Source organism: Amblyomma americanum, chromosome 6 (genome assembly GCF_052857255.1).
Source record: "Amblyomma americanum isolate KBUSLIRL-KWMA chromosome 6, ASM5285725v1, whole genome shotgun sequence".
Lineage (NCBI taxonomy): Eukaryota > Metazoa > Arthropoda > Arachnida > Ixodida > Ixodidae > Amblyomma > Amblyomma americanum.
Genome location: NC_135502.1, coordinates 162,354,240 through 162,375,066, shown reverse-complemented (window position 1 = coordinate 162,375,066; position 20,827 = coordinate 162,354,240). Strand labels below are relative to the sequence as shown.

The 20,827-nt window shown below is 49.1% G+C and overlaps 1 long non-coding RNA gene across 2 annotated transcripts; it reads right to left on the bottom strand.

Moving 5' to 3' along the window:
• Nucleotides 1–421: 421 nt before the first annotated feature.
• LOC144094148 (uncharacterized) lies at nt 422–20,305 on the bottom strand. Of its 2 annotated transcripts, XR_013306436.1 has the most exons (4): nt 20,189–20,305; nt 19,772–19,790; nt 1,960–2,096; nt 422–1,455 (listed from the first exon to the last, which is right to left on the bottom strand). It is a non-coding gene; the product is annotated as an uncharacterized LOC144094148 (long non-coding RNA). The 2 variants fall into 2 exon arrangements; XR_013306435.1 differs by lacking the exon at nt 422–1,455 and having other exon boundaries at nt 1,492–2,096.
• Between the last annotated feature and the right edge of the window lie 522 nt (nt 20,306–20,827).

The following is a 20,827-nucleotide window of genomic DNA, read 5'->3' as shown; positions in this document are numbered from 1 at the left end:
TTCCGGCATCCAACAGTGGCTGGTACGGTCACAGGCCACCCCAACCACAAGCTATATGGTTACTGCATTGCACAGCGGCACCTGCAATGAGCAGTGTGCATTCACATGCCCGACATGCCACATCTGTGTACACAATGTCACGTGCTCTTGCCCAGACAACACGATGCGAAGAAATTTGTGCAAACACATGCACGCAGTGTTCAAAGGAGGTGCAGAAGACGGCGCCAGGAACACACCATCGCCAAATGAGGTATGTCCAGACAGTGCACAAAAACTCTGCAGTAGACAAAAAGAAAGGCAAACCTTCCAAAAAATCATCCCTAACGTAATGCTACATGCAGAATGCATGCCGACCTTTATTCCTTGTAAGATGAACAACGTTGTTGCTGTAGCATACGCAATATGAATGTTTGTCATTTAGGCTGGCCCCTAAAGGAAGTGACTTCCCAGGATAAGTTGTTGCCTAATTTCATGTTGGTATGAGACAAATCCATGTTCAGAGAAGACAAAGTGTACAAGAAAATAATTACCATAATACAAATGCTAGTGGAAAGCAGTTATATTTTCTTCAGTTCGAAAAACATGATATTCTGCCGTAACAACAAACTTTTCTTGCTCTACGTGTTCCGCAATTAAACGCGCGCCACAAAATGCACCTCAGAGCTAAACTGGTGAATTGTTAGAGTTCAAATTTTGCGCAGAAGTGGTATTTGGTCGGCAGAATTGCTTTATACTGCATTTTTTTGGGGTACTTGGCTGAATCAATAAGAAAACGTCAGGTATTCGCATCATCTGCGGCGACGATGAAACAAATCGGGCCATTTTCGCACAGACTGCACCGGTGGCACCGTTTCCTTTGTCAGACGTGGAGATTCACCAAAGGAGGCAGGGGAGTGTTTTACGGGAGGTCTGAGGATGCTGTACCACGAAAGTCTTCAAGCTCAGTGCAGTTTTGGGCAAACTAAGTTTTTTTGTGGTCATCGATAAAGCAGTTGCTGAAGAGTCTTCAAACTTCCCGCAAAGGACACCGTCCTTCACGTAATCTTCACGGCTGACCAACGAGATGGCGCCACGGGTGCAATTGCTGACAGAGCAGCCAGTTTCGTTTCGTCTTCACCACAGGCAATGAAAATATCAGACTTCATATTGCTTCAGGCGAGTACCCCAATAAGTGTGGCATAAAACAATTGTGCGGACCAAATGCCATTTCTGTGCAAAATTTGAGCTCAAACAATTCACTGGTTTAGCTGCGAGGAGCATTCTGCGAATTGCACCAAGTCCGTATAAGTACTATCTGGCACATGGCAGGCGGCAATAGCAGTGAGATGCATTACATACCTTTCCCAACATGCTGGACTACAGGTGACAAAATTGCCCATGCCAAGGGGCAAGTGACAAGAAAGACTGAGCAGACAAAAGGCGGGATCAGACATTCCAAGGATACTGGTCGGTCAGCTGGTGGGATATTTAGGGCCATATGAGTTACCTAATTTGAGTGAACTGCTACAGTTTTACTATAGTAAGATACAACTCATGAAAGTGCCAAATGCCCTCAAAGGAGGCACTGCAACCAGTACCATCGAACCATTATCCCCTGATGTTGTTAACCTGACGAGGTGACAGACGAAAGGGGATTAATCATGCCTGAATTGGACTAACCTCAGCTTCATGAAAATAGGTCAATGCCATTGACTGGGGAGCCTCCTTTAAGGGGCATCTGCCACTTCGTTCTCGAGTTTTACCAGACCAACAAAAAGTATGGACACATAGACAGCACCTGGCAGACAGGAAAATCGAAGCAACCATTAAAGGCATACCTACTATAAAAATGGCCAATAAGGAAAAGAAGTGTTTAACAGTGTGGGAAAAGTAAATTTGTTACTGTACCTATAGCTATCTTCCATGCTCCAGCTTGTGTTGACACAATGATCACATTGCAATGTCATCTTTTTGCCTTACCTTATCAGGACCCAACTGCACAAGAAGCAGAGGACAGCCTGACGGCGTCACTAACATCGTTAGGCTCACTGAAGGAGAAATCTACAATGAAGAGCCCAACACGCTGCCTGCAGCTGCTGGACACCATACGTGGACACCTGCAAGATACAGAACCAGATGAAGAAGTCATCACATGGCTTGAGCCACTATTGGAGAAAACTGCAGAGAGGCTGAACATCGCCTCAGCGCACCTGCCGCAGTCAAGCGTACAAGCGAACAAAAAAATTGACCCACAGCGATGGTTTATATCGACGAAACGCAAATGTGCAAGTGGGCAAGCAAAAATGGCCAAGCCATCACGAGCAGAACAAGAAGACATAGAACAAACACTTATGGCACCAAACAGCGTGTCGCATAAAGGCCCCGACCACACGTACTGCACAAAGCCACGCCCGTAATGATGTACAAAGCTACAGAGCTCTCTGGCAGTGTGTCAAAGTTGAAATTTCGCCTCTGTTTCTCTTTGACTGTCGGTCCCAGTGTCTCTCTGTAGGCCAACAACTCAAGATAAGGGTCTTCAGTCTTCTTCAGCAGGTGTTTTGTTCCCACTGCTTGCTCTGCTTCCCCATTGGCTTATGGACGTAACGGGCTGCTTGTGATGTGGATAAAGCCAGATTTCTTTGCAAATTTTGCACACTCCGAGTGCAAAAACTAAGGGCCTTTGTCCAAGACCAGTCACATGAATGCCATGATGAGTGAAAAGCTCTTGAAGTGGTTTAGGACATCTGTTGTTGTGGAAACTAAAAGCACTATCATCGGTACCGAGAGTGGCAGTCCACACAGGTGAAGTACTGCTTGCCACGAAGTTGCAAGAGATCTATCCCCACCATGTTGCAAGCCAGCTTGGGAGCGGATGTTGGCAGGAGCGGCTCAGCATTTTGGTGCAGTGTTTTGGCACAGATTTCACACTTAGAGGCGACTCGACGGAGTTCAGTGGATAATACCAGCCAGCATGCAGACTGCCCAGCTCTGGTCCTGCAGTGCTGATTTTTTGGTGCCCTTCATGAAGGCGAGCGAGAATTTCCCCTTTCAAGTGCATTCTGAATAGCAGGTAGCCGTTCTTTTCGTACAGACTTGCTCAGTGCTGCCAGAATGATGACAAAAGAGCAGGAACTTTGTGCTTTTCCGGCCATTCATGCACACAGAGCCACAGAGGACCCTGGCAAATTTCTTCATTACGTGCTTCATCAAATCGAAGGCAGAATTATGAAGCCCGATGGCAGCTCCCTGTACGTAGGCACCGACTTCGTCCTAGGTAAGCATTCCTGCTGCCAGGTCACTAGATATGGGCACCCCGGACAAAAGGTCAGTTGTTCCAAGGCTTCTCCCTGGCATACACTGCATCGTGTAGGTGAAGCACATTAGACGCATGCAGAAGCATTGAATTCATGGTGCAGCAAATCCAAAGAGGCCTTTCCGAGAAGGGCGAGCAAAGGTCAGTTCGACATACTGCCATGGAGCCACAGATATATCCTTCCAAACCGTTCGGCTGCCAATGGTAGTGGCAGCGGTTCCTTTTCGACCTGTGCATAGTGCGTTTTGTGGCTTTGTTAGGGATCTCGAGGCATGGGCACCTGGGTACTCGTATCCATTTTACTATTTCTGTTGCAGGACTGAACCCAAGCCACGGGCTGTGCATCTGCTGACAGTGTTGTAGGGTAGTCTGGGTGATACCTGCCTAAGCACTTCTCGGAACAAAGGAGGTCTTTGACGTTCACGAACGCTACTTCTTGGCAGGCTCCCCAGGTCCACTGTGATGTCTTGCTGAGATCTCGAAGCACTGCTATTTTTTCCAAGAAATTATCGCAGAAACCTTGCCAGATGATTCACCATTTTCAAAAGTCTGTAGGCTCCAGCTACGCCTTTTGGCGGAGAAAGCGACTTGCAACATTTCTAGGGTGAGGATGGATGCACTGGCGGTAGATGACACATCCCAGGAAAGTCACCTCATTAACGTTGAAAACACTGTGTGGTTCAGCGTGAATCCCAAGGAAGCAAGATGCTTCAGCGTCGCGTCAAGATGTCAGTTCTGCTCATCTTGGTCATGGCCGAAAACTATAATATTGCTACAGACGCTGGGAGGACGACGAAGTGGTTGGTAACGAAGACGACGCTGAGGTGCGCGCTTGTGTGCTGAGAGTCTACTCCAAGCCATCGGTTCCTTGCGTAGCAGGTTATCTCTGCTCCTTCTACTGCTGCTTCTAGCCGCCACGTATCATTTGGTGGAGGTGCTCTTCTTTGCGCCGCCGTCTGAAGAAAGTTTTAACGCCTGCCGCCATGTCCACGGTTCGCGTCGCCGATGGCAGCCCCGCTGCCGTGATTGGAATGTGCACTGCGAGAGTCAGCATTGCCGGACATCATATACCCGTTCTGTTCACCGTCCTGACCAGGTGCCCTCAGGACATAATCCTTGGCCTTGACTTTTTAGCCGCCCATTCAGCTCTTATTGACTGTTCCTCAGGCTTTCTTCGATTGGATCTGCCCCTGTGCAATGACGACTCCACCAGCTCACCTCGCCTTCAATCCACCGAGTTTGCTCGTCTACCGCCACAAACTGCTGTCTACATCCCTCTGTCGCCTTCTCCTCCCGTCCCTGATGGAGACTACGTCGCCTGCCCTATCACCGCTGTGATTCTGAATCGTAATGTCCTCTTTCCCCACACCATTGTCCACATCACCAACAACTGCACCTGCCTCCATGTCCTCAACTTCAGCCTGTCCCCTCAGGTACTTCCGACCGGCATTTCCCTTGCTGATCTGTCCCCACTGACCGATTGCACAGTTTCTGTCCTGGCTCCTGACCCAACGACTGCCGTCTCCAATGTCCCTACATCGCAACCCTCCCGTGAGGACTCTATTTCCCGGATGATCGCGGCCGATCTGCCCTCTGCTGATTCTACAGCTCTTCACAGCCTTTTGTCCTCCTACAGTGATATTTTTTGACTTTGGGGACCGTCCCTTGGGTCAAACCTCTGTTGTCGCCCACCACATTGACACCGGCGAAGCCCGCCCTATTCACGGACGGCCCTATAGGGTCTCCCTCGCAGAGCGCCGTGTTATTCAAGCAGAGGTGGACAGGATGCTGGCCCGCAACATCATCAAGCCTTCGAGTAGTCCTTGGGCGTCCCCTGTCGTGCTTGTTAAAAAGAAAGATCAAACCTGGCGATTCTGCGTCGATTACCGCCGTCTGAATGCCGTCACAAAGAAAGACGTCTACCCTTTGCCCCGAATTGACGACACTCTCGACTGCTTGCACGGCGCCAGTTACTTTTCCTCCAACGATCTTCGCTCAGGGTACTGGCAGATCGCTGTCGATGAACGGGATCGGGAGAAAACCGCCTTTGCCACCCCGGACGGCCTGTACCAATTTAAAGTTATGCCTTTCGACCTGTGCAATGCCCCTGCGACCTTCGAGCGCATGATGGACTCCCTCCTGCGTGGTTTTAAGTGGACGACATGCCTCTGCTACTTAGATGACGTGATTGTTTTTTCGTCCACATTCCAAAGCCACCTGCATCGCCTTTCAGCCATCCTTGCCGTCTTCCGCCGCGCTGGTCTTCAGCTGAACTCGAAGAAATGTACCTTCGGCCGCCGTCAGCTCAAGGTCCTTGGCCACTTGGTCGATTCTGCTGGGATCCAACCCGACCCCGACAAAGTCCGCGCCGTGCGTTCATTTCCTACTCCGCGCTCCTCCGGTGATGTGCGCAGCTTTCTCGGCCTATGTTCCTATTTCCGCCGGTTCATCCAGAACTTTGCGGAAATAGCCCGACCTCTTACCACGCTCCTCAAGAAGGACATCCCGTTCTCTTGGGGACCCCCCCAAGCTGACGCCTTCAGAGCCCTTATCAGTGCCCTCACTGCTCCACCTGTGTTGGCGCACTTTGATCCTTCAGCCCCTACGGAACTTCGGACCGATGCGAGCGGCCATGGCATTGGTGCCCTACTTGCTCAGCAGCAACGCACCAAGCTTCGCGTTATTGCGTACGCCAGCCGTCTCCTTTCTGTGTCAGAGCGCAACTATTCTATCACTGAGCGGGAATGCCTCGCTCTGGTTTGGGCTATTGCAAAATTCCGCCCTTACTTGTTTGGGCACCCTTTCTCTGTTATCACGGATCACCACGCCTTATGCTGGCTTTCTTCGCTCAAAGACCCTACTGGCCGGCTGGGGCGCTGGGCTCTTCGCCTTCAAGAGTACACAATTTTGTGTCGTCCACAAGTCCGGCCGCTTGCTCCAGGACGCGGATTGCTTGTCCCGTTACCCTGTCGATCCGCCTTCCTCCAACGAATGCGAAGCTGACGCCTGCGTCTTATCCATCTCGGCCTTCCGCAACATTGCGCAAGAACAGCGCTTGGATTCGTCGCTACGTCCCCTCATCAACCGCCTCACTGCCAACCGCTGTGATGCGTCCCTCGCCCCGTTTGTGCTCCATGAGAACATCCTCTACCGGCGCAATATGCGGCCTGACGGCGCTGACCTCTTGCTCGTGGTCCCTCAACACCTGCGCAGCAGCGTCCTTGAACAGCTTCATAACGTTCCCACGGCCGGTCATCTCGGAGTCTCCCGCACCTACGACAGCGTGCGCCGCCGCTTCTTTTGGCCCGGTCTATACCGTTCTGTCCGCCGTTATGTGGCCGCTTGCGAACTGTGCCAACGGCGGAAGACGCCCTCGGTTCTCCCTCCTGGGCACCTTCAGCCGATTCCCATCCCTGTAGACCCGTTTTCCCGTGTCGGCCTCGACCTGCTCGGCCCTTTTCCGCTGTCTGCTATGGGAAACAAATGGATCGCGGTCGCGACGGACTACTCCACGTGCTACGCTATTACTCGAGCGATCCCAACCAGCTGCGCAACTGATGTCGCTGACTTTCTCCTGCACGACGTCATACTCCACCACGGTGCTCCCCGTCACCTGCTCACCGATCGCGGTCGCTGCTTTCTTTCCAAAGTGGTCGCGGAACTCCTCCGCTCCTGCTCCGTCCGTCATCAATTCACCACGGCCTACCATCCGCAGACGAACGGCCTCACTGAACGTCTGAACCATACCCTCACCTACATGATTTCCATGTACGTCTCCGACCATCACTGCGACTGGGATATTAGCCTCCCATTTGTTACATTCGCCTACAATTCTACGCGTCACGATACAGCCGGTTTCTCCCCCTTTTACCTTCTCTTTGGCAGCGATCCTTTGCTGCCCTTCGACAGTGTACTGCCCGCCACCGCCTCCACGAGTCCTTACGCTCGGGACGCCATCGCTCGCGCCGACGCTGCCCGTCTTGTCGCCCGCCAGAGGCTGTCGGCCTCCCAAGTCAATCAGAAACGACGTCATGACTGTCGCCGTCCTGAAGTCACCTACTCTCCTGGCTCCCTTGTGTTACTCTGGATCCCTTCCCGCCGTGTGGGCCTTTGTGAAAAACTGCTCCCCCGATATACAGGCCCTTATCGGGTCGTACGTCCGGTGACTGCGGTGACGTACGAGATCACCCCGCTACATCCGCCATCTCCGGCCGCTGCACCCCGCACCGACATCGTCCGTGTGTCCCGCCTCAAACCTTACAACTCACCGTCTAGCTGGCCTGTGTAGTGTGCACCGGGACGGTGCTTTTGCCGCGAGGGGGGGTCATGCTACGGACACTGGGAGGACGATGAAGTGGCTGGTAACGAAGACGACGCTGAGGTGCGCGCTTGTGTGCTGAGAGTCTACTCCAAGCCATCGGTTCCTTGCGTAGCAGGTTACCTCTGCTCCTTCTACTGCTGCTTCTAGCCGCCACGTATCAATATCATCCTTGTGACTGACCACTCCAATTAATCCGCTGAGAGTTTCGGACAAGATTTTGAAAGTATTTCAGCGCTGACATGGTGCCAAAGAGAAGTATTGTGAAACAGAACTGCCTTATCGGTGTGCTAAAAGCGGTCAGCGCTTGGTATGCCGGAGAAGGAGGAATTTGGCAGAATGGACACTTGAGCCCTTTGTAGACCTTCGCAACCAATCGAAATCCGCTGATGCCAACTTCCACGAGCCCGATGTTCTGAGCAGCGGCTAGTTGATTGGGAGCACCAAGATGCGAGTGAGTGCACCAAGAGAGCACCAAGGTTTCTTACTCAAGTGCTGAGATGTCCTTAGACAAACTTTCTGCAGATGCAAGCGTAGTGTCTCTTATTCTTGCACGTTGACCATTTCTCGAATTTAGCCACACATGAAGGCCAAGGATGAGGCGTTCCCCCGCAGTAGCTGCAAGATTAGCTGCTCGTTTTCACGAAGATGGCTGGTCATGTGCAACTTTTCTGTTTCTGGTGTTTTGTGCGAGTGACAGCATCCAGAGCAGCGCCGTCTGTCTTGATGAATGGGCTCCCCGCCCCGCAACTTGAAGCAACTATTGTTGATGATGCACTTAGTCCTTCTGTCGAGTCTTGGAGAGTGCTTTGACGAGGGTAAGGCCAGTATCTAGCTGGAATGCTCCCAAAAGTCTTTTGTCACGGAGACCGAAAATGAAACGGCCAGGATTAATCGATCCCGCAGTTCACCGTAATCGCAACAGACTGGCATGTTGTAGAGCAGAATGATGTATTCGTCGACTGTCTCTGTGGGCTCCTGTTCACACAAGTTGAAGCATGCTGATTCGTCAACTTCATTCTTTCAACGAAGTGTCAGTCAAACTTTCCCTTGACAAGGTGATAGTTCTTCGCGTCTTCAGTGGAGAGTGAACATGTTGAACATCTATCTGGCTTGGCGGCCCATCACGCAGAGTAATGTTTGCGCCTGCGTCCCTGGTCTTGCCTGTTGAGACCGGATGCGTAGCGGTAATCGTCAAAGTCCAGCATCCAGGCTGATCATTCCGATGACCGGTCGAATGTGATCGCTGTGGGCGGCTTCAGTGCAAAGCTCGATGAACTGGCAGTTGTTGCCTTAGCCATCACGGTGGCTTCAGACCACTGAGGATGACAAGAATCTCTTCAGAGACAACAGCTTCCCGCTACTCACATGTCGTGAGTTGGGAGCAAGTGCGGAGAAAGATGACTCTCCAGATGACTGGCAGGGAACAGAAAAACATTCTTTAGAGGGACAGGAAAGTGTACGCTTGCCCTTTGACCTGCGCCGGGAGAGGAGGGCACGCTCTCCGTTCAAATTAGAAGGCACTTGGCTGTGGGTTTAGACGGCACCATACCACACTACTAGCGCTCCAGATATTGCACCCCACATCAGACCTCAAGCACTATCAGCATCATTGGACTCGCTTAGAAAGTGGGTGAAACCTCCAGCAGTGCAGCGCCACAAAATGGAATGATTCCATTGAAAGGTGATGCTACACCTTGTGCCGTGTCTCTGAACATAGACCGTGCGAACTTTCATTTCATTCCTTTGATCCCTGTTTTTCTGCGCATATTGGTGGTTAGAGTTCATTCCATGTTTACTGTTCTCATGTCAACTTATGTGCTACTTTAGAAGTGTGTTGTGCTCATTCATCATGTAGGCACATTGCAAATTGCGCATTAAATTAAAGTCTGTAAACTGACTGCAATGGGACTCGGGTTATTTCTTCTACACTATGCAATTACATGCGAGCACGACGACTGTATGAAATGAACAGACCGATTCTGGTGGTGATCAACAATGTTCGAGGGGCAGCAAGCAAGGATGTCAGAACAAAGTTCACTGCTCAAAGGAAGTTCGGAAGCCTGCCACGAGATTAGCTGCGAGCCTCAGCTTACAGTCGGCCCTTGGTCTCAGCAGAAAAACAGCAATCCTAGTGACTTACGAGGGTTGACACGTCAAGTGAATTGGAGCAGTAGTTTGAGCATTTCACACCAAGAGTCAACTCTGTCATTCATTTTGAGAATGGCAGCCCTATTCTGATGAAGTGGTAGACTGAGAAGGACAGCTCAAGGGTACAGTACGCTATGCAGTAAGAAATTTCAAAGAGAACTACAGGCCTGAGGGAAAACTACATCGAGAAGAAGCAATAATGACAGTTTTTCACCATGTCGCGTCTTGAGATGTTAACAAGCAGGTGATCCGAAGTTACTGCTCAGTAAGATTGCATGGTGCCAAAATGGTTGTGCTTTCTGATCCATCATAGAGCAAGGTGTGGTATCCACGACAGAACAACTGGTGGGGAGTGTTGCCACTGGGTGCAATTAAAAAAAGACCCAGAACTGAAGCTAAAAGCGGCCAAACATAGCCACGCTTAAAGCGTGACGCTGTTTCGAGTGGAAGCCGTAGACTGAACTTGATTCATGGAATCTCTATTAGCGAGTGCAGCTTTATTTTTGTTGCACGTCTGATTTTTGTCAAGTTCATATAGGAGGGCATGCACTATCAGCATTAGAAAATGTAACACAATTTTCAGTGCGCCTTGCACAAGGTGTGAAGAGGGGCTTTTGCCACAAGCGTCTCTGTGCGATGCCACAGCATGCCATAAACTCAAACACAATATGTGATCAAGTGCACGCTAATTCTTTACAGTTTCTTCATTTACGACTCCAGCCCGATGAAGGATCCCCCACAAGAAAGGCAAAAGCAGTTTCAGTATGCCTTCATGGCTCTTCGTGCTTTCTATGTGACCGGGATATATGGCAAGCAGCCACTGAGGTGCAGACGAGGCATTTGGAAGCCGCTGTACGAGTTTTATCACCATTTGCTTTAGGAACTGGAAGCAGCACTCTCTCAAGGCACTTTGGTGTAGTGAAATGTTGTCTCTGAAGATGTAACCTCCTTTGGAGTCTCGTTTCAGGCACGTGTAGGATCCCGAGCTACACTAGACACGCGTAGGGATGCCTTGATGCACACCATTCCCACTGGCAAGGAGTGTACGGTTAAAAAAAAAGGGGGGCCAGTAAATGCGCCGAAATGAGGTTCAAAGTAGCCAGGGAGCCAGCCTGAAATTTTCATTGCCATACAGGGTCATAAAAAGTAGCCAATTTGGAGTAAAGTAGCTACCACCACCAACCCTGCTAATAGGTCAAATACAGTGGGAAGAAAGGAGGAGGTGATACCTGTATGTTCTCTGCACAAAGGTGTTGCAGGTGCATGCAGCAAAAGGAGGCTGCAGTCTGAACAATCAAATGCTAGAAGTACAAACAGCATATCACCTGGAGAATGCTTGAAAAGCTCAGTCAACATGTCTGTGGGAGGTACACAGCAGTGGTATGGCTTGCAATGTTGCATTCAATGAGAGCAGACTTTGAATGATCTCCAGTACAAATGCTGGTTTCTGGGGGTTTAGCATCTATCCCAAAGCGACTGAGGCTATGAGGGACGCCATAGTGAAAGGCTCCAGAAGTTTCTTTAACGGGTTCCTTAAAGTGCACTGACATAGCACAGTACACGGACCTCTAGAATTTCGCCGCCATTGAAATTTAACCACCATAGCCAGGATCGAACCCGTGTCTTTCAGGTCAGCAGCCAAGCGCCATAACCAATGAGTCACTGCGGCGGCTCCCAGTACAAATGCATATCCCCTGTTAAACACAAGTCTGATGTGCACAGTGATGAAGAATGAAAGGCTAAATGTCTTGAGTGAACAGAATAGGAGCACAGCCTCTTTAGTAATCCATGGTTAATCAGCGCACATTAGACTACGACAGAGGAGAAGACAACAACATGGCAAAAGCACTGAAATTTGAGAACATCTCTGCTCTTTTCCAACACCACAACTAATTCACGCGCGAGTTAAAAGGTGCACTGAAGAGGAATCAAGGAAACAACTCGTCTTTTTACCGCTCGATCTACACACACTCGAGCATTCTTAGAAACCTCGAATTATTGCCCTGTGCAGCCGATTTCCCTACTTTAAACCAGATTAAACGTCCCGCCTCCTGCCTTTTTTTTTGAACTTGATGCTGAAGGTAGGAGGAGTCAACCAACGCATGGAGGGCCTTTCAGCCTGTCCCATGGCAGCTTGCCGCTCTGCCATCGGCGGAGTGATACGTAAATCAAAGAGTTCTATTGAACATATACAGCTCGCCTAAACAAAGAAGGTGAGGATCAGAGCCCTGCTAAGCAAGGCTCTCACAACTAGCGAAAACCGGCCACTCGTGGTAGTGGGGAATTTCAATGTGCATCATCAGGCCTGGGGGTACTCTAATCAGTGCTCAAAAGGTAGACAATTATGAGAGGACATGCACGACCAGAAGTTTTCGTTACACACTGACCCCGAGAGCCCCACGTGAGTGGGCAACAGTGTTAGTGTGGATGCGTCCCCGGATCTCACCCTCTGAAAAAGCGTCCATGGCCTCAAATGGCACAATTCGTAGTTAAATTTTGGGAGCGACCACTACATACTGGTATCCATCCTCAACGAAGGCCTTAAAACACGCAGGGCATGCACGCCGGCCACCGTCGAATGGGACCAGTTTAGAGCAATCAGATCCAACCAGGAAGGGAAGCACTTTTGCGACATCTGGAGATGGGAAATGGGAAAACAGCTAAAATCAAGCGTCATGGAAGCTACCAAAACCTTAGAAGGGGAGGACGCCTGAGATTGCCGAAAGCCACCTCCTGCATATGTGGGAGGCTAAGCAAAGCATGGAAACACATCTGAAGCAGCAGAAATGGAACCGCACCCTCCGGAGAAGGTTGGCACGACACAATAAGAAATTGAGGATTACTCTTAAATTATGTGAACAAAATTGGGGTAGCAAATGTGACTAGATGAAGGGAGCGATGACCCTCTCTAATACGTGGGGTATCCTCTGCCATTTGCTTGGCCCGGAAAAGTCGAAAACCCAATCGGAAGTCACACTCTCCAAAGCTCGACACTCATTTGATGGCAGCGATGACGATTTCATGCAGGAACTAATAGAACCCTATGTGGGTGAGACCCAACAAACTCCCCTTCAGACTATGATGGTGCGCCCAATGAGGCGCTTGATGCCCCCTTCACGGAAGCGGAAGTTAGAGCGTAATTAGTTAGACTCCGCACAAAGTTTGCCCTGGGTCCCGATGGGATTACAAATACTCTGATGATACCTCGACAGGTTACCTCGATAGGTTACCTAATGGAATTCATGCAAGAATGCTGGGAAAAGGGCGAGCTGCCACAGCAATGGAAATCGGCAAATGTCATCTAAATACCTAAGCTGGGCAAGCCTCCGCAGCTAGGGAATCTCAGGCCCATATCACTTAGCTCGTGCGTAGGAAAGCTAATAGAACAAGTCATCCAGACGAGATTAATCGGATACCTGGAAAAGCAAGACCTCCTGCCGCACATAATGATCGGGTTCCGCCCTCATCTGTGCACGCAGGATATCATGCTGCAAATTAAGCATGACATCGTCGACTCGCGGTCGAAGGATGCGAAGGTGATCCCAGGGCTAGACTTGATGAAAGCCTCTGACAACATAAGGCACGAGTCTGTGCTCAAACGTCTCGGTAATCTAAATGTTGGCACTAAAACTTTCAACTATGTGTGAAATTTCCTTTCCAGTAAGATGGCCTGCGTAAAATTCCAGTCTACTGAATCTTCCACTATTGGGCTGGGCAACAAGGGCACCCCCCAGGGATTGGTGTTGTCCCCTACTCTTTAACGCAACCCGGTTGTGTGCGCGCTACCCGGGCAGTTGGAGCGAATAAAGGAACGAGCAAAAGGCAGGTATTAAAAGAAAAGAATTTAATGAGCTGGTACAAGCTTTCATATTCAGCAGAGTCAGCTACTGTACACCTTATCTCGATTTCAAGTCTGCGGAAAAGATGATTATTGATGGGTTAATACGTAGATGCGTCAAGCACGCGCAGGGCCTGCCCATGTGCACGTGCATCCACGGAGCGACTTCTATAGCTCGGGATGCACAACACGTGGGCGAAACTGGTGGAAGCGGTGCGCGCAGCACGGATTGATAAGATAGCCACAAAAATGGACAGGACTATCCTGGCTAAAGTAGGAATCAGTCCGAACAGGGGGCCCTACACCGAAGGCAGAAATTAAGGAGCAAAATCAGGAGGTGGCTAACCATCCCCCCTTTACCTAAGAATATGCAACCCGAGCATAGTAAGACCAGAAGGGAGAAAAGAGCGGAAACCACTGGTCTCCGGTATAGTAAGATGCTCTCAGAGCAGGTAGCGTATGTGGACGCCACAAGTGGCCGCGATGGACGAGCGGTAGCCGCGGTAGTAGATGGCCACGAAAATGCCGTTACGGCTGCCTCCCTAAGGGTGTGCTCCGCTGTAGTGGTGGAGGAAGTTGTGGCAGCGCTCACCTGCGTTGGCACAGAAGGAAATTCCATCATAGGCGACAGTGGAACTGCCATCCAAAATTTTCGTGCAGGAAAAAATCTCGTCCGGGGCGGCAAAGATTCTCAACCAGCAACAAAGTGCGAGGAAAATTACGTTGATCTGGACACCTGTGCATGCCACCGCCCCCGGCAATGAGGCGGCTCATGAACTAGCTCGAAGTTTATACCACTGGGCTAGTAGGACCCCCTCGGGCAGAGTGGTGAAAGCTTGGCAAAATATGGGGAAATTACTTAACATTACGGATTGGAACATAGGCTGGTACCCCTACCGGACCCGTCTTAATAAGCAGGCAGTAGCGTGGAAATGACTCCATACATACACATAGCCATACCCGATCCTGGCGAACCATATGTTCCAGCAGGTAAGATCACACGGGTGTACATACTGCGGGTTGAGAAGGTTCCTCAACCATATAATCCGGGAATGCCTGAATTCTCCTGGTAGGGCACTGAATACCAATTCCAAAGAATTCTGGGAGACCCTGCTGCGTAGTTCTGACCCTGAGCTCCGGCTCCGCCTCATCCGACCAGCTGAAGAGGCTGCCGAGATATGACCTCCCGGCTAGCATGTAAAGCGGTGCCTCCTGCCTCCCCGGCCTAGTACCGAAGGAGGTGGGGAATGCCATTTCTGTTGGAAAATAAAGTTATTTCCTTCTCCTCCTCCTCCGTGGACCTAGTCTGCGGCTATGTTGTCTGCGACTCAAACTTTATATTCACAGAAGCCCAAAAAACAAAATAAAAGCGAAACCAAAGTTGCCATGGGACTGGCTGAAAGGCACGACATGCATTGGTTGACTTCTCCTGCCTTCAGCGTTGAGTTCAAAAAAAGGTGGGAGCCGGGACGTTTAATCCGATTTAAATTAGGAAAATCGGCCGCACAGGAGAATAATTGTAAGTTTCTAAAAATGCTCGGAACGGTAGATCGAGTTCCCACCGTAAATAAGACGAGTTGAGATTCCTCTTAAGTGTACCTTTAAGGGAGCGAAATTGGCACGTGCATCAGCATCTCTTCAGTCATTCTAACAAGCCATGAAATAGCTTTCCTTGATGACACTTGATTTTGCCTGGCGTATTTTTTTTGCTTTAGGATCTTTTGTTAATGCATGGGTAAACCATTTGTAATTAGGATTCCTGGTGCGGCTTCACTGAATTTTTGTTCCTTGTTTTCTTTGTATCTCCACCTTCTTTGTGCATATAAAACTGTTTTCTTTTTCCAAATAAACATTCAGTTGCGAGTGAGTGCTTGTGTTGTGTCATCTTTTTATCTGCCGCCTTCATCTTTTTTTATGCTCGTTAACCATGAATAGGTACCAACTAACCCAACTTCTCACATTAACGCTCCCCAGTAATGGCTGCAGGTGGTGCTATCAATCATGTGCGCAGCATCACTCCTCAAATCTCTCCTGACTAGCCCGCAGCACCTCAGGAGTACTACTCTCGTTACACCACCACCACACTCCTAGTACCTCCACAATGATGTCCTGTATAGCTGTGCAATGATCTAATCAAATAGCAGAAGGTTACACTGTCAATGTTCATATCCCCAAAGCGTTGGCACAACGAGCACTGTTGGAGTTTGAGCACAGTGTTTGTTCAATGAGGGTGCCAGTTTGCCTGCAATGCTGCAGTGTTGGTGACAGTGTGACAATCACATACAGCAATGTTGAACACAGCAAACTCACTTGAGCCTGCTGCTCTTACTGCCCTAATCAAGTGAAGCAGAGAACATCTTGGAAGTCTTCTTCAGTGCATGTCGCCATAATGTAGGATTGATGGATGCCTACTTGGCTCTGAACCTTCCTACAGCTTGAAGACACCATTTTACTAAGGCAGCTACAGCCTGGCCCAGTACTATTCTGAACTCTGTGTCAGTCTACAGAAAGTTAGTGCCCTAGAAAATTAGGCAGAGTTCTGACTCCGCTGCTGTGTGCTGGGCTGCGTAAGCAAATATCTGCTTGGTGTGCACGAATCGAAGTAAAGAGAAAGAAGGTAGATCAGAAATCAGAGAAGGTTCACCAGATGGCAAAGACAATACGGTAAACTGTCACCAGGAGACTGAGACTAAGACGAGGGACTGTGATATTCTGTAGGCATATCAAATAGAAGGGGTGTAGAAGTTGGTGTGTGAATTAGATCATTGATATACCATGATTAGGCACACACTGGCTACAGAAATAGTCTTGCATGATCTAAGTGACCTCTTACTTGTTAAAAGATGCATCATTGCTTAATCAAGACAAAATGGCTGTGCTTTATGCTCGATTTGAGCTGTTGCCACAGTGGAGTGCAAACCCACCTATTAGTGTCGGATCAGCATCATTACGGCTGATGGCAGTGGTCAGATGTTCATTATCTAGTAAATTGATTTAACACTACTGAACAGAGCACAGTAATCTAAACGTCAGGTATTTAGAATGGCAGTGCAGAATTGTTGCTTGGAACAGAAGCAATAAAGCACATTCTCATTTGACTATGGGCTCACATGGAGCATATAATTACTGCAGTGGTAAAAAGAAATGGAGGTGTCAGAACAGTTCATCCGGGGTTGACTGCTCTTTGAAGGTGGCCTTATCTGCGGCTGATTCAGGCCATGAAATACAATCCTTCTGGAATAACGCTGTAACTGAGTGCATTGCCATGCATTTCATCCACAAAAGCGTGGGGATCTGCTTCTTTGTTATGCACCCCATAGTTGCTAGGCACTGGTGCTGGATCTCGAGGTAATGAAGGTGGCCACATACAGGGACAGCAGCCAAACATATGGTAAGCTTGATATACACTTCCAGGCTTCCAATGAATCAACATTTTTAATTGTTGCACGAGGAATCTTGTGTGGAGAATTATACTGTGTTTACTTTGTGAAATTTATGACTTCCTGAGCAGTTACCAATACCATTGTCATACGGCAGTCCTCAAAGGCATTTTCAGCAAAGGAGTATCGTTTCTCCAAAGGAGGAAGACCTGAAAGGAGTAGCGATGCTGCTACACGTGCAACTCAATAATGGGACAGTCGGACTTCAGAGCCCCTAGCATTGCATGAAGGGGAGAAGCGAGAGCTTCAAAACTGAAGTGGAGTAATTTATTCATTTGTTGAGCTTGCAAACTTATTTAAGCATACTTCATTCATGAAAGAATTACTGAGAGCTTTGCTTGTCAGCAATAGCAGGTCTTTATTGCCCTGGCCATTATGAGTGGCTGGTGTTGCTGCTCCATACGAGATTATAGCCCAGTTTAAAGACAAGCAAAAAAACTAGATCCAGACAGACATTTTTATGTATCAGTATGATGGTTTCAGGTACCTCTAGCTGCTTCTACAATGGATGGTGTTATGATTGCAGCTTCTCGAAGGCCGCTCCTTTGGGCTTCAAATGTCTCTGACGGCCACCTTTGCCTCCAAGGCTCTCTGTGGCAAAGGTGCAACACTTATGGCACTTAAATGTGTACTGTGCACCTTTGAACGGAAGGATATAATTCTCTAAGGCCTTTGCAGTGCCCGTGTGACAGAGGTATGCAACATTTTTCATTGCTCAATTGGATAAGTTTGTGTGCCAGGATGGTGCAAGATGTCCCCGAAGACTAGACTGAGGGAACTGTATAATGGAAATGAATTGAAGTGAAAAGAAAACAAGCATGGTGTGCATGGGCAGGACAACAGTGAGGATGAGATGGAACAGGGACCAAGGAAGGTGCAACAGTTGGTACAGACAACATAGCAAACAACCAGGGGACTAAGAAACAGGCCATTCTTAAATTACCATGAACAAAACAAAGTGGTGGATCACCACTGTTGGTGAGGTGGGACTGCACTTCACCCCTGAACATTTCCAATTCTCCAACTTAGTTATGCAACAGTGTTAGAATGGTACGATGTACTACCGGCAGCAAAAGTTTACGGGACGAGATTTCTTGGAAAAACGTGTATTGTAGCTCCACCTCTCTACCCAGTCGCCTTATATTGTTACAAGAGGAAGGAACATGTAGGCCCCAACTATTTTCATGCATTTTAAGCAAATGGCTTGAGTGACTGAGCAGGAAGAAATTTTTTTCCGCACACACATCCCGTAAACTTCTGCTGGTGATAGTACATCCACTCATACAGATAGCAGTGGTCCAAAGGCTTCCACCAAGACAAAAAGAACAATGTACAAGGATGGAAACTTGGGCGAGCTGGTATGGGTACCGATTGGGTGAAACAACTCATTTGTGTGTTTTCTTTTTCTTTCAATCTTTGATCCAGTTGAGCTGTTTCACCCAATACGCAATGTACAAACGACGAAGACATTTCGATGTTCACTGAACACCTTGCCAAGACATTTAGGCCATGTCAATGGGAACCGAGTTCAAAATCTGTTTGTGCACGCATGGACTGTAAGTGCTCTTCTATCTTGTATTTTGCTCTATGCAGTTATTAGTTGACCATAAAGTTTGTTGCTGTACATCTGTTCCTGTCCTTTGTCCATCTGTCCCTGCCCTTTGATCATGCAAGACCACAGGATTCAAAATAGCCTCGCTCTGCTCATGACATGTAAAATTTTTTTCGCACAGCGTGCAGCTACACATCACTAGAGCTGCAACAACACGCGAGCCTGGCTATGTATACTCATTTTTCACATGATTACGCTGCTACACACACTAAAAAAAAACTGGTGCACGTAGGCAGCCTCGCATGCATTTAGGGTTTATGGGTTTTTTAACGTCCAAAAGCAACTCAGGCTATGAGGGACGCGGTAGTGAAGGGCTCCGGAAATTTCGACCACCTGGTGTTCTTCAACGTGCACTGACATAGCATAGTACATCAGCCTCTAGAATTTCGCCTCCATCGAAACTCGACCGGCGCGGCCGGGATCGAACCCACGTCTTTTGGGCCAGCAGCTGAGTGCAATAACCACTCGGCCACTGCGGCGGCTCGCATGCTCCCATGCTATTTATGCAAAGTTCCATGCAGCTAGGATAAAATGTACGCACAGGACTTGTGTAACGAACTGTGGTCAACAAGGGCATAAATTAATCATTAATGACAAAGTTAGCAATCCATTTCTTCTTCCTCACTTCTGATCTGTAGTCAGTACAAGTTTAAAGCAACGGCTTTTCGTTTATGGACCTCATGTAAGCATCCTGGTAATGATGCCAAGACAGGCATGTTTGCCTGCCATGGTGCACATGAAATGGTTGTAATACAAGCAAAGGGACCACACAGTCACTGCTCTCGTGTCACTAAGAGTGTGCATCATTAATGACATGATGTTGTTAATGCAGTCTGGCAGTGCAGGCCCTCGAAAGGCGTCACCGACCTTACACATGTACTGCATACCACAGCACCATGCATGTAGTACGTACTACGTACGACAGTACAGTAGCACAGCAACGTGTGGACAGCTGAGACGTGCACTAAAATGTGCCTCGAACATGCAATGCTAAACATAGACAAGCGTAACCACAAACAAGCATCTCAAACACACACCAAATCTGGATTAAAGCCATACCGCTACAGAACACACCACCTTACACTCAAAAAAAGCTGTTCAAATCTTAGTTTGTGCTCACCACCGGTCCAAGATATCACCTGGAAAGGAGAAGGGTCCAACATAAAGAAACACAAAATGAACAAAGAAACTGTACCAGCAGGTATCAAACATTATCTCTCAAGCACACCTTTCATAACAGCGATAGAGTTTCCTCCGCACTTTCCGCAAGAAAAAAAAAAGGGGGGCACGTGAGCGCAGGGCAGAATTATTTCTTTTTCTAGCCCATCCTAACGTATGTCTTGTCTTAGTACGCATAGTACAGCAAAAAAGGTAGAAAACAATGCAATAGCCTTGTTGCAACAGCCATCGGAAGACGCAAACGCCAAATGAAGGGTGGTGCATATCACTCTTTTCGAGGGTCATGCCGCAGTAGGACGGAACACATCGCTCGCCCGAGACCAGACACGCATAGAGCAAACAGCAACACGCCGCTTACCAGAGACCCGGAGACAGGAGACAAACGCATAGAACAAACGCTACTGCAGCCGGCCGGCAGTGGGCTGGATTATCGCCTCTTCTAGGATGTTTAGATCGGCTGGGCAAGCGGGCGTCTGGGTTCAAGACTTATTTATGGAAAAAAAAAAACGATAACGTTTCACGTCATATCCGCCGAGCAAAGAAACCTGTCCTCCTTTCCACTTATGTTCCAGGCGCGCATGCGCAGTTGAGCAGAGTTTGTTCTCCCACGTTTCCGTCCAGCGGCGGCGACGGAGCCCCGCCCCACAAAAAACGTGCCAGTCACAGCGCGAGCTCGCCTCACGTGACCCACGGTTTGCTTGCTGCGAGCGAGAGATGGCGCTGGCGAGTGTCGCGGCTTCGGCGGCGGCGATGCGTGGGTGCGCGGGCTCCCAGCATCCGGCCAAGCAAGCCATCGCCACAGGCCGGGCTGCCAGCGTCATGAGCCTCCGGGACATGAACGTTTGAGTGCAGTGGAGCCGTGCGCGTCCTAAACTCCCCTGTGTCTAATGAAGTTTCCACCACCACCACCGGGCACAAAAAAAGAAGCCCCCCCCTTTTTTTTTCTTTTCTCCGTCGTTAGATGCACATGTCATGCGCCCCCAAAAGCGCCCGCTGC